The sequence below is a fragment of the Pseudopodoces humilis genome, chromosome 10, assembly GCF_049639895.1.
Source record: "Pseudopodoces humilis isolate 2021_Gansu_Grassland_sample_001 chromosome 10, ASM4963989v1, whole genome shotgun sequence".
Classification (NCBI taxonomy): Eukaryota; Metazoa; Chordata; class Aves; order Passeriformes; family Paridae; genus Pseudopodoces; species Pseudopodoces humilis.
This window is the reverse complement of record NC_142209.1, coordinates 4,174,860-4,187,005: the sequence shown is the minus strand read 5'-3', so window position 1 is coordinate 4,187,005 and position 12,146 is coordinate 4,174,860. Positions and strand designations below refer to the sequence as shown.

At 54.3% G+C, this 12,146-nt stretch overlaps 1 protein-coding gene across 1 annotated transcript in view; it reads right to left on the bottom strand.

Moving 5' to 3' along the window:
• The window catches only part of TNR (tenascin R), a 74,296-nt gene extending 68,584 nt beyond the window's left edge, over positions 1 to 5,712 (bottom strand). Inside the window, exon 1 of the mRNA XM_088060371.1 lies at positions 5,631 to 5,712. The gene's annotated coding sequence lies outside the window, so the exon portion shown is untranslated. The remainder of the gene's footprint in view (positions 1 to 5,630) is intronic.
• Between the last annotated feature and the right edge of the window lie 6,434 nt (positions 5,713 to 12,146).

The following is a 12,146-nucleotide window of genomic DNA, read 5'->3' as shown; positions in this document are numbered from 1 at the left end:
GCACCAGGCAGGACACTGATCCCCCACGACAAATGTGTCCCTCGCTTCCCCCAGGGACAACAACCAGATCGAATCAAATCAATCTGCATTTTAATTACCAGCCACACTCTGCGGGGACGCTGAGCTGTCTGCAGTGGGAGCAGCCAAAATCGCCTGGGGTGAAGTTCCCTGCTTGTCCCCGTGTTATTTAGCAGGGACATGGATGTGCTCCATCAACAGGACCTATTCCTGACTGTGGTGATCAACCAAGCGAGGCTGCAAAACCCCAAGGGGATTAGAGGACTCATCCACCCAAAAAAAACCCCAAAACAAAACAAAAAAACAACAAAGAGGAAAATAAACAATGCACTTTAGGAATCCACGTTTTTGGAGATTTCTGCTGACTAACATGATTTCAGCTAAAACCAGGGAAGCCATCAGGAAAACAGCTCAAGAGCTTCACTAGAAAACACTTCTTTATTGGAAATGAAGCTCTGGGAAGGTGATGGTGGGCGCTGAGCTCCAGCAGTGGGGTCCATGGGGGGCTGTGTGAGCCAGGACACCACGCTCTGCTCCTCCTGCAGCTCACCCATCCTGCTCCCCCTCACCCCTGGCTCCAGCGTGGTGCAGGCAGGGCTCAGGGGTCACCTCCCCTGCTGGCCATGAGATGGAGAGCCAAAGCCTGGCTGTTGGTGGGGCCAGCCATCCCCAGGGCCCAAATGAATCAGTATTGACTCGACAATCAATTCTCAAATCCCAGGCAGCCAGGCCAAGGAAGAGCAATTACCCCAGCCAGCCATGTGCTCCAGCTCATGCAAACAGAACAGCTTTCCCTTGGGACATTGCCACACATCCCATGGTGCCAGGGCAAGGCTTTTTCCTTCCACCAGGGAGGATATTTGCACTTCAGAAGGAGATCCAGCACCCAATGGAGCATTTCTGCTGCCAGGCACCGGCCCCAGCCCGGCGTGGTCTCAAGTGGGACACTCTTCCCAAATGAGTGAGGGAAAGAGGAGGGAGCTGCCCTGGAGATGAAGGACAGAGAGCTGAATTAATTTCTCCCTCCTCTGATGCCTCTCATGAGTGGAGGGGAAGAAGAGAGTAAATCCCTCACCTCTGCCAAACTGTTCTTCAGAACAGCCATTACCAAAGGACTTTGCTACACTTGTAGTAGCTGCAAGTGTTTTATTTCCCCAAATGGGAATTTGTGATCCCCAACAGGAGAGGGAGTTCTGGCTGGGCCAAAGGAACATCCCACAGCCACCCAGGTGCCAGTTAAACACCCCTGGATAATTTCTCTAGCAATGATCTACATCACCACATGCTGGCAACAGGCTCCAAATCTCATCTTCCCCATGGTGACTTGCTGGAGCTCCACCCACCGTGAGGAAAGAGATAGGGAGCAAAAATCCCTTCCCAAAGGTGTTAATTTAGCAAAAGTGTGTGTGTGAGAGAGAGAGAGGGGCAGGGAGGGGTGGGAGGTGGTAGCTGGGGTGGTTTCTAGCATGTCCTGGGTCAAAGCTGCTCACAAAACCAAACAACTTAGAAGGAAAATGTTCAGATGAAGGTTTCTGCTCACCAGACCTCCTAGGGACAGAGACCTCAGCAGCCATTTCCACCTCTACCGCCCTTTTTCTGGCAATTTGGGGGGAATCCAGACCCCTTCCTAAACCCCAGCCACCCCAGGGAGCATGAGGGAAGAATTTAGCAACCCAGGGATTGTCACTCCACCAGTAAATCTGGCAGCAACCACCCACAGATTATCAAACCCCACACACGTGGGAAGGAGGATATGGGACATCCCACAGCTGTGATACCCACACCTGCTCATCTTTTCCCAGCCTTTGCCATCCCAGATGTTCATGAGCCAGCAGGACAAGCTCACCACGGTGGCTTGGTAAAAACACTTTTTGTGTTTTACTGAAGGCCCCTGGTGGGAGCAAGGAGATGGCTTTGCACCTTGCCAAGGCTCCTGCCCTGTGGATGGAAATTATGGAAATACTAGGCTCTGACATTTAAAAGTATCAAGGAAAACAGAGGGCAGGGTGGGGGGGGAAAGAACCAAACAATTACCTGAGGCTCATCAAGGAGCTGCCTGGGAAAATTGTGATGGCTAATTATAAAGGGAAAATTAAATCAAGGTCTGAGGTGAAGACAACAAGCTGAGGGAAATAGGAAGGCACAGGAGGAGAAGGGGTCTCAGCCTGTGGATGGGATGTTTGGTGCTGAGATTTTGCCAAGGAAGGATGTTCCTTTGAATATTTCCCAGTGGGAAGGGGCTCACTCACTGGCATTCCTTTGGCTAGGTAATGGCAGGGATGATGGAGAGAGATGCCCGTTCAATCCCCATGGAACCCGGCTGAAGCACCTCCCCTTGGGGCTGTGGGAGGGGAGGCAGCCGACAGGAAAAGCTTTAACTAAATACAGCTGAAACGGTGCTGGGCATCCTAGGACTCATTTCAGGCACATCGGTGAGGGAGACTGGATCTGCCGGTGAGATTTGAGAGTGAGGAGGGGAAAATCCCTTCCAGAACAAAACACAGAGCAATGGCACCTGCTGAACCTGCCCTGCATTTTCTATTTTATTTTTTTAATTTCTTATCCCCATCTCTTCTTATTTCCTTATTTTATTTCTTGCACAGTGGGGTGGGCGAGGGAAGACCAGGAACGATTCCTGCTGTCAAACAGGTCCTGCAGAGAGTGGGAGCTTCCAGCACTTACTGCCATTAAACCTCTCAGCCACCTCCCAGTAACTCCAGCCAGCAAACTGGGCTTACAGACCAGCTGGGAGCACCCAAGCAGTCCCAGATTTTACCCTCACCGGGATTTTTACCCTGGTTTTAGGATGCTGCTCCCCTGCCTGGGACCACCTTATGGATGGAAGCAGCATCTAACGCCATTGACATTTTGTTTCTCATTACAGGAGCAATTAAAAGGCGAGAGGATTACAGGCACTGGCTGCATCATGTCCCTGTCCCTCAGCCGCCTCATGCTGCCTTTATCTCTTCTGCCTGGGCAGTTCCATCGATGAATTGACTTCTTCCCCTGCCTAATTTATGTCTCCTTTATGTTTGTTTATATAATAAGGTTAAACATCTACTTTACACCCTACATGCTTGCACTTGCTAATTAGCCTTTTTCTTAGGTTTTATTGCGCTTGCTACGGGCTCTGACAAGATGAACAGTAGCAAGGAGAGGGCTGGGAACCCCACAGACATCCTGTGCCAGGGCAGGAGCTGCAGCCCCCAACCCACCCCAGCCCAGCAGGTTTGGGTGCCTGTTACCCCCCAAGAGCTGTGGGTGAAACAGCCAGAGCTGCAGCTGTGTCAGGGAAGGGCTCCCATAGGGTTGGTTTCTACTTCTCAGTACGGTTCTTGAGCTGTTTTAGGGGGATTGGGGAGCTTGGAGCACCACCATCAGGAGAACAGCAAGAGATCCACGTGTTCCCCCGTGGCTGCTGCCCATGGTGACAAGCTGTCCCTGCAGCTTCACCTTGCTGATGCTCAAAGCCACCTGATAAGTCCTTGTGAGCAGGTTTGGGGTGCAGGGCAGGGCAGGATGTCCTCCAGGCTCTCCACTCCACAAGCAGCCTCACAAACATGGGAGTCCAGCCTTTCCCTGCCTGCAGAGCCACCTCCCTCCCCGAGCCCAGAGGAAACCTCACCCTCAGCCCAGAAACAAACTGTCTCTTCATCCCTGCTTTGCCAGGCCTTACAGCCAGATCCCTCCCCAGCACCAGCACGATGAGCCCCAGCAGCCAGCACTCTTTTCCCCAGTCCTGGAAGTACAGCTCTACATATGGATCCATACGAGCCCAGGGCCCAGCTCTGCCCTGTGGCTGCAGGAAAAGCTCCCGAGCAGTCATCTCCTCTTGCTGCTCCGGTGCCTGCTGGGGAGGACCTGCTCCTCCCAGTGATCCTCCCTGTACCAACCCAGGCTTTGTACCTCACTGCTCTGAGCACCTGAGAGTCAAAGAAACAGCCAGGCTCCACCAAAGGTGCAGGAAAAGCCCCCGTGACCCTCCTGTCTGCCTGCCGAGCCTTCTCCTCTTGCCCATTCCCCCTGCCTCAGTTTCCCTGCCTGCAGACACACGTCCCAAGGGGGTGCGATGCAGGGGGCAGCCACAGGGATGCAGCCGGCAGAAATCAATCCCTAAATCTGACCCTTCCTTGAGACCCCAGTGCCACCGCAGGAGATGTCTGGTCTCAGCTGCCCAGCCGATACACAGGCAAGAGCTTAAAGCGGCGAGGCGCTCCCCACTTCCAGCCAGGACGGCAGAATACAGGGATGCGTCCTTCCCCGGGCTCCAGAGCACCTCAGCGAAGCCCTTGCCGCTCCAGAAAGGATCCCCCGCCCTGGGCTTCGCCTTCTCCTCCTCTCCGGATAGATGGATTCTGTCGGAAGCCATAGCAGGTAACTGCTAATGAAGCACTCCTAATTAATGCGTTCCTCAGACACACCCTCGGAGTCCCTTCCTCCAGATGCTCTGCCACCCCTCCGTCAGCGGTGACCTCGCCAAGCAAGCGCTCCGCTCCCTGCCTGTAAAAGTCGCAGCTCTGCACAGGCTCAGGGAGCATCTTTCAGCCCAAAGCTCGGCGCTGGTCCCTTCCGGGGCTCAGCTCCCCTGCAGAAAGGCACCGCTGCTGCTTGAGCAGGCGGCAGGAGGAGGCAAAAGCCGTGTTCAAACTTTGGCGAATTGAGGCAGAAAGCCGGGGCTGAGGCTCGGCAGAGCCCGGGTGGGCTGCGCGTTCGCCGGCAGCATCCCGGCGGTGCGGGAGGGAGGGAAAGGCTGCTCGGGCTCGTTCCCATCTCCCGGAGTTGGGGACACTGCTGCCCCCGCGGCCCTCTGGGGAGTGGGAGTCGTGGGCAGAAGGGAAGGAGCGGGCTGAGAAGGAGAGATGGAGCCTGGGTTTGACGGGGAGAGGGTGCGAATGAGCACCCCAGCGCTGCCTGCAAGGATGCAGCAAGGAGCCTCCTCCCTCCACGAACTGTCTCCGTGTGACGCAGGTGCCGAGAGCCAAATTTCTTCAATCTCATTCCAGCCACAAAAGGAACTTGCAGAAAAGTGCAGGCAGCCTTTACCACCCCCCAAAATAACCAACATACCCCCTCTTTCCTCTCACAGCCGCCCGCGGCCGGGCCGGGGAGACGCCGCGGAGAGGGAATCGCGAGTCCCTGCCCACCGCCGCTTCCCTCCGCGCTCAACTCCGCGGCTCCTGCCCGGCCGGAGAGGGGAAAACACAGAGCAAAGAGCACGGGCAGCCGGGGCCGGGGCGCGGCTGGGATGCGCGGGGAAGCGGAGCTCGGGGAGCCGTGCCCGGGGAGCTCGGGGAGCTGTGCCCGGGGAGCGCGGAGCTCAGAGCCCAGACCCCACCGCGGAGCTCAGAGCCGTACCAAGGAACTCAGCGCCGCGGAGCGTGGAGCCCACATTGCGGAACGCAGTGTCGTGAAGCGCGGAGCGCGGAGCAGGAGCGCGGAGCGCGGAGCCCGGAGCGCGGAGCCCGGAGCCCGGAGCGCGGAGCCCGGAGCCCGGAGCGCGGAGCCCGGAGCCCGGAGCGCGGAGCCCGGAGCGCTGTGCGCGCAGCTCAGAGCCCGGAGCGCGGAACGCGAAGCCGGAGCGCGGAGCTGTCCGCGGTGCTGAGGACACTCACCGGGCCGGGCCGGGCCGAGCCGGGCCGGCTCCTCCTGCTGCCTCCGGGAAGCGCGTGGGGCGGGCCCGCTCCGCGGGTGCCCGGGCTCGGCCTGGCGCCCTGCCTGGCACCGGCAGCCCCTCCGGCTGCTGCGGCCGAGAGGAGCGACCCCGGGACTGCCTCGCTGCCGCTTCGTCCCTTCCTTAAATTTCACCAGCTTGGTTCCCCCCCCCCCCACCCCCCGTTTTTTTTTCCCCTTGCTCTCCCTCGTTCTCCGCTCCCCGCTCCGGGCTCTCCCGCACGCAGCCGCCTAGTGGGCAGAGGCGGGAGGAAAATCCCACCCGCAAACCCGGGCGGCACCGCCGCATCGCCTCCCACCGCCCTCGGCTGCCCCGCCGCCCCCCCGCGCCCCCGGCGCGCCGCCCGGACACGGCTCCCGGAGCCAACCCGCTGCAAGAAGGGGAGGGAGAAAAGCGAGGGAGAAAAGGGGGTAAAATGGGATGCAAACAAAAGCGAGAGCCAACTGAGTTTGACCTCAGTCTACCTGGGGTCTGGATGCAAATCGGCGTGGGCACAGAAATGGTCGGAGGGCTGGAATTCCTCTGCTGTGGGGGATGGCTGGCGAGCTGGAGTTGGTCAGCCTGGAGAAGGGAGACCTTAGAGCCCCTTCGGTGACTGAAGGAGCTCCAAGAGAGGACTTTGGACAAGGGTACGGAGTGACAGGAGATGGGGGAATAGCTTCCCACCGCCAGAGGGCATGGGTAGATGGGATATTGGGAAGAAATTCTTCCCTGTGAGGGTGGTGAGGCCCTGGCACAGGTTGCTCAGAGAGGCTGAGGCTGCCCCAGCCCTGGAAGTGTTCCAGGCCAGGTTGGATGGAGCTTGGAGCAACCTGGTCTTCTGGGGGAGGAATGAGATGGTCTTTAAAGTCCCTTCCAATCCAAACCATTCTGGAATTCTGTAATAGCACAAAACAGGTGTGGGTAGTACCCACAACTCTGGGTTCTGACACCCCCTGGCCCCCCAAAAGTTAATTAACATCTCTGGGGGAGGTTGTTACTCAGCTGAGGTTGGGGTATCAGTTGTACATGACAGGACAGGTGAACAGAGCTGCCTGGGAAGGAGGGAGCAGCAGCTGCAGCCTCAACAGGAGGGCTGAGGACCTTCCTGTTGAGGGTCCTATGCAGCTCTCCTTCTAAGCAGGGTGGTGAAAGAACCATATTGGCATTACATGTTGCCCCTGACCAGCTGTCAGACCTTGGGGGAGTGAAGGGTAAGTGGTCAAGCTGGCAGCAGGTATTTTTACACCCATCCTTACTGAACTTGGTTAAAAAGATTCGAATTCAGCACTCCCCACTGCTCTTTGAGAGCCGGAGACCGGCCTCATCAAAAACATGTGAAATGAGCCTCTGTTCCCAGTGGTCACTTACTCAAACAGAGCCGAGAGAGATTTTCAATGGAATCCTCTCCTTGCAGGTTGAGAGCCATTGAAGCCATTTCTGAGTTAGTGACAAATTCACCCAATTACTGTTATATATATAATTACCATCAACCAAAATAATGCAGGAAAGATTCTGGAGAGGCTGTATTTTAGGATATTTGGAGCACTCTAATTCCTTTTAACATCATAACCTACCTGAATATTGAAAATAATGAGCCTCCAAAAGCTTTTTGCTCAACAATGAGTAGCGCTGTTGACAGTGGAAAATATTTTTTCTTAGCGGAGCTGGTGAACCAAAGTTGAGAAGAGCAATTCCACCTGATTCTGCACAAAACTTTGACAGGTTTCCTGGCAAGCTACTTACTCCCTCAGGTTAGAGACTCCTGTCCTGGTGTGTTAAAATAGACCTTTTTCAGTCACAGGAACAAGGTAGTACTAAATGGTCCATGACTCCTCAGATACGATTTCATGTCCCAATTTCCCCACATTGCTTTGGGTAAATTTCCCAATTTACCTCCTACCTCTGTAAAATGGAGGCTCAATGAGAAATATAAAGGCCATTAATAGTGATGAGCAGTTCAGCTCTGTAGATAAGTACCCACTTAGATGTGTAGGGAGTCTGAAACCTTCACACAGACATCCTACACAGAGTGAAACCCACCACTCTAAGGAAGCCAGCAATGATTTTTTGATGGTCTCAGACACTGGAGGTAACTAAACCTGGCTGACCTACACCCTGAGTGCCACCAGTGAGGTGGGAGGCAATTTTGCAGACTGTCATGCAAAAGCCTGAGCTGGAAATGAGGTATTTCAGCTTTGGCTTTACAGATCATGACATGATCATGACAAAAATCACATTCCTTGGACCATGCTGATGGAAAAAAGCCCAATAAACCATACATAAGCAAGGGTGAAATAGCTGATCAGGCCCTCCTGGCTCCCTCCAGCTGGAGGAGTCACTGCCCTCCTTCACCTTCCAGCCACAACGAGTCAAAGTCAAGGGCAATGTCCCCAAAACTCAGTGTTTTGGGTGTGACCATGCATGAAGGAGCAGTTTCTCACCCAAATCCCTCAGAGCAGGGTGCCTGGCTGTAAAAACCATGTGCTCCAATTCCTGTGAAGGTGCAAGGGAAAAGCAGGGTCAAGCAGAGCCCAAAGCTGACAACCCTGTTTGAGGGTCCTTAATGAAACCTTAATGATGCTGAGGAGAGATGGACAAAATCCCTTGCTCTTAAATGTACTTCAGAGAAAAGTACACCCCAAGCCAATACCAATTTTCCAAGGAATGGTCTCTGGAGGGAGGAGCATGTGGTTTGCATGAGGCATGGATGGTCTGAAGGGGTCCCTGAGGGCCATGCTGGGAAGAACTAGAGACTTTAATTTAGAAAAATTGTTTGGGAGATCATTTCAAATCCCTTTTCTCTCTGTTTTGCTCATGCTCATTTTGGGACTCTGGGCCATAATCACCCAAAGAACACAGGCACCCTCATGTTTCACAAGCCTGCCTTGCTGATGCCAGTGGGAATTGAGCCTCAGGGATACCCCAGAGGTTTCCATCACTTCAGTATTAGGAAAAACACTCCAGTGAATGAGACCTTCTGGATTGGCCTGAAAGCCCCAAGATCTCTTCCCTGTGCAGTCTTAGGGGGATGTCCAGCAGAGAGTCGCTGCTGTTCCCATCCCTCCCCTCCTGCTGCACCTCTCCCAGAACCTTCCTCCAAAAAAAACCTGTGGAAACAGATCTGCAGCCAGTGCCCACACTCTTCCCCGGGCTTTGAGCATCCTTGTTATTTCCCTGGAGGTTTGGGAGATGGCTTTTATTCCTTCTCTCAGGGGTGCTGGGGACTGCAGCCCCAGGGAGAAGCTCTTATGCAGAGCTACGTGTGCGGAGCGGAGCTGCTCTCGGCGGCGGCGATCCTTCCGTGCGCACCGAGGAACAAACCGGGGCTCCCAGCCTGAATTACCAGAAAATTAAACATATGTCTCTCCACTCACCCAGGCGAGGAATTAGATGTTGATCTGTCCTGATTCCATCTATTTCAATTATAGACAAGGACAGGCACCGCCTTCCCCTCACAGAGACCCAGGAAGGCTGAATAGTCCCGGAGAGGTCTCCAGCCCACAGGGCTCGTTCTGGGCAGGGGAGCATCCCAGGCACTGCAGCCCCTTTGAACCCTATGGTGAGGGGATGCTCAAGGCTGTGGAAGGATGCTTGAGGCTGGGGGGGATATTTGGGGACCTAGGGTAGATGTTCAGCACCATGGGGGGGTTATTGGGGCCCTGGCGGGGGGACGTTTTTAGGGCTCTGGGTGGATTATTGAGTTTTAGGGTGGAAGTTTGGAGACCTGGGGTAGATCCTCAGGGCTCTGGGGAGATACCTGAAGCCAAGCTCAGGGCCCCAGCAGGATGCTCAGAATAAGGGGCTATGGGTGGCTGAGAGCAGGAATTTGCAGAATGCACAGGGCTGTGTGTCTGTGATAAGAGGGAGCAACACGCTGTAAACCAAAGGTGGTATTAAAAAGGTTTGACTGTAATCATGAGAGCAATAAGCCCTCCAGTCAAAGCCTCCAGATTATCTGCTATCATGCAATGGTTCACTGAATGTAAGCACTGGCAGGGGTGTGGAGAATGGCAACAAAGCCAAAAAAGCATCCCACAAAACAGATGTGAGCTTCATGCCAAGGCAGCTCGGGTGCTTTATACCCATACCACCAGGGCTTCAATCCTCCTGGGGATGGGCTGGGAAAGCCACTCCCCAGTCCACTGCAAAGAATTCCTTCAGTGCAGTTTGTGTTTTCAAAGGAGAGGAGAAGGCCTTGAGATGCTCCAGCAGTGGGAAATGCAAGCGAGCTCAGTTGGGTGATGTGCTGGCAGCTACAACCTGTGCTGCCCGTGAGGCTGTGTCCATCTTCAACCCTGCTGGGGAGAAGCAAACACCTTTGCTGTGAAGCCAGTGGAAGTTTGTCTTGTAATGACCAAACAGTTTCTAATGTTGCACATGTGAATAATAAATATCATTATTATAGAAGAGCACTGATGTGAAGCCCAGCTACTGCAGCAGCTGTGTTAAGCCAATGTGCCTGTATATATAATACCCACTAGGAGAGGAGGCTTTTCAGAAAACATCTAATAGACTTGTGCTTAGGGATCACCAGGAGCACACAGGAAACCAAATGGATTCTTTGATTGTGCATGTTAAGGACAGGCACAGCTTTGATGCTGAGAGCATGGAGACACATTGATCCTTGAGAGGGGCACAAAGGATGTGGCAGCTCAATTAAATGTTGCTCTTGTCCACCTTTTTCTGTCTCCAGCCCCCCCTTGAGTGTGCCCAGAAGAGTCACCCATGGGCATTGCTGAGGTTGGTTACTGCTGCTGGGGGTAAGTAGGTGCAAAGCTGTGCCCCATCCTTGGGTTTCAGGTGCTGCTGGCAGCAATTTCTCTGCTGCTCCCTAATTTCAGCTGCATCTCCCTGCATGTAACAGTCACTTTGTTGCCAGCCTGTGCCCACATACATTCCCAAATACCTCTCCATTGTGTTTGAGCCACATGGAGAGTGGTGTCACCCTGCAGGGGCTCTCTCTTCTGAGGGTCCCTCTTGGAGCCCAGAGCCCAGTGGGAGCCGTAGCCAGGCTGGCAGGGGCAGGGCTGTGGGGCAGCAGATTGTCCCTGATGGCAGGGGGCTCTGCCACGGTGCTGTCACCCCCAGCCTCAAAACATGCTGAGAGCTGGGGAAGCAAGCAGTGGCTTTCTTAGCTCACCAGGATGGAGACAGCAGCCTGCCTGGAGGACAGGCTGAGGGCAGTAGAAGAGAATTTGGGCATGCAGGGACTGAGAGCAGATGTTGGATAGAGCATCTCTTTCCTTTGGTGTCCTGAGGTTCTTCCATGCAAAGCAAGCTGGAAATCTCCCCCTGCTCTCAGGGCCAGCCCAAAAAAGAGGATTTATCCAAGCTCAGACACTTGTACCCTGGCAAAGCACAAGAGTTCCCAGCTTTCTAAATCACACTGGGTGCTTTGGGACATTGTCTTCCCTGTTTTCTTCCCCCTCTGTCCCACTGCTGACAGCAGAAGTGCAGTAGCAAGGCCTTAGATGCTCAGAAATGTCTGGAGCCCCTGGGCAGACAGCTCCAATCTGATTTTTGTCCCCCTTTGCCTGTCCAGGATTACAGTAACACTTCATCATCATTAAAGCATCATCATCATCATCCCTGTGATGAGCCTTTCTCACCCATCAGCAGTGCCAGACACACAGACCATCTCCATCTCCAGAACAAACAGCCCTAAAAAGCACAGGCAAGAGGCAAACAGCCTCTGGGGGCTCATAACAAGTCATTGGAGTTCCTTGAAACCTTATTTTGGAAGCTTTCACCCAAATTCCTGCCTCCCAAGAAGCAGCGCTGACACCCCCCCAGCCCATGCCATTGAAACCCGTGGCTTTGCAGCCCAGCAGAAGAGGCTCTGCAGGCCCCCAGGCAGACAAGCAGCTGTGAAAAGAGCCACGGGGGAAGCGGGTACATGAGAGATGTTAGTCCCTGGTTAAGTGCAAGGATTTTAAATCCTGATCTCTTATTGCAAACAAGCATCGTGTGCTCTCGGCACAATCACTCCTTCGGAGCAGCCAAGCAGGGAAGCTCTCCTTGCCCCTGTGCAGGAGAAGACAAGCCCCCTCCCACCCCAAATTGTCTCCTAGTCCACCACACGAGAGCCTCGGGGGTGCTCCATGCCTGGGACACACTGGACTGGAGATGGGAGATGTCCCCTCACTGGCTGCACGCTCCCTCCTCCTCTTCCTCCTCCTCCTTCCAGGCCTGTGGGGCACAGGCAGCTTCCCAGCTCGGTGGGAATTGCAGCATACCTCAGTGACATCAGGATATTACAGATTCCTGGGGTTTTTTAAATTGCAAAATGCCCTTTAGCGCTGCTATTGCCATGCACAAGGCTTTTTAGATGTCACAGGGATGTAGTGAAATAATTAAAACCCATGTTCAGACCTTAAATTTGGTATTAAAATGAAACTCTGCCAGCTCCAGAGCTGTTCAGAAGCTCCACCAAGGAAGGAACCTTAACCCCATGTCTCTGCCTTGGGATAAGGCC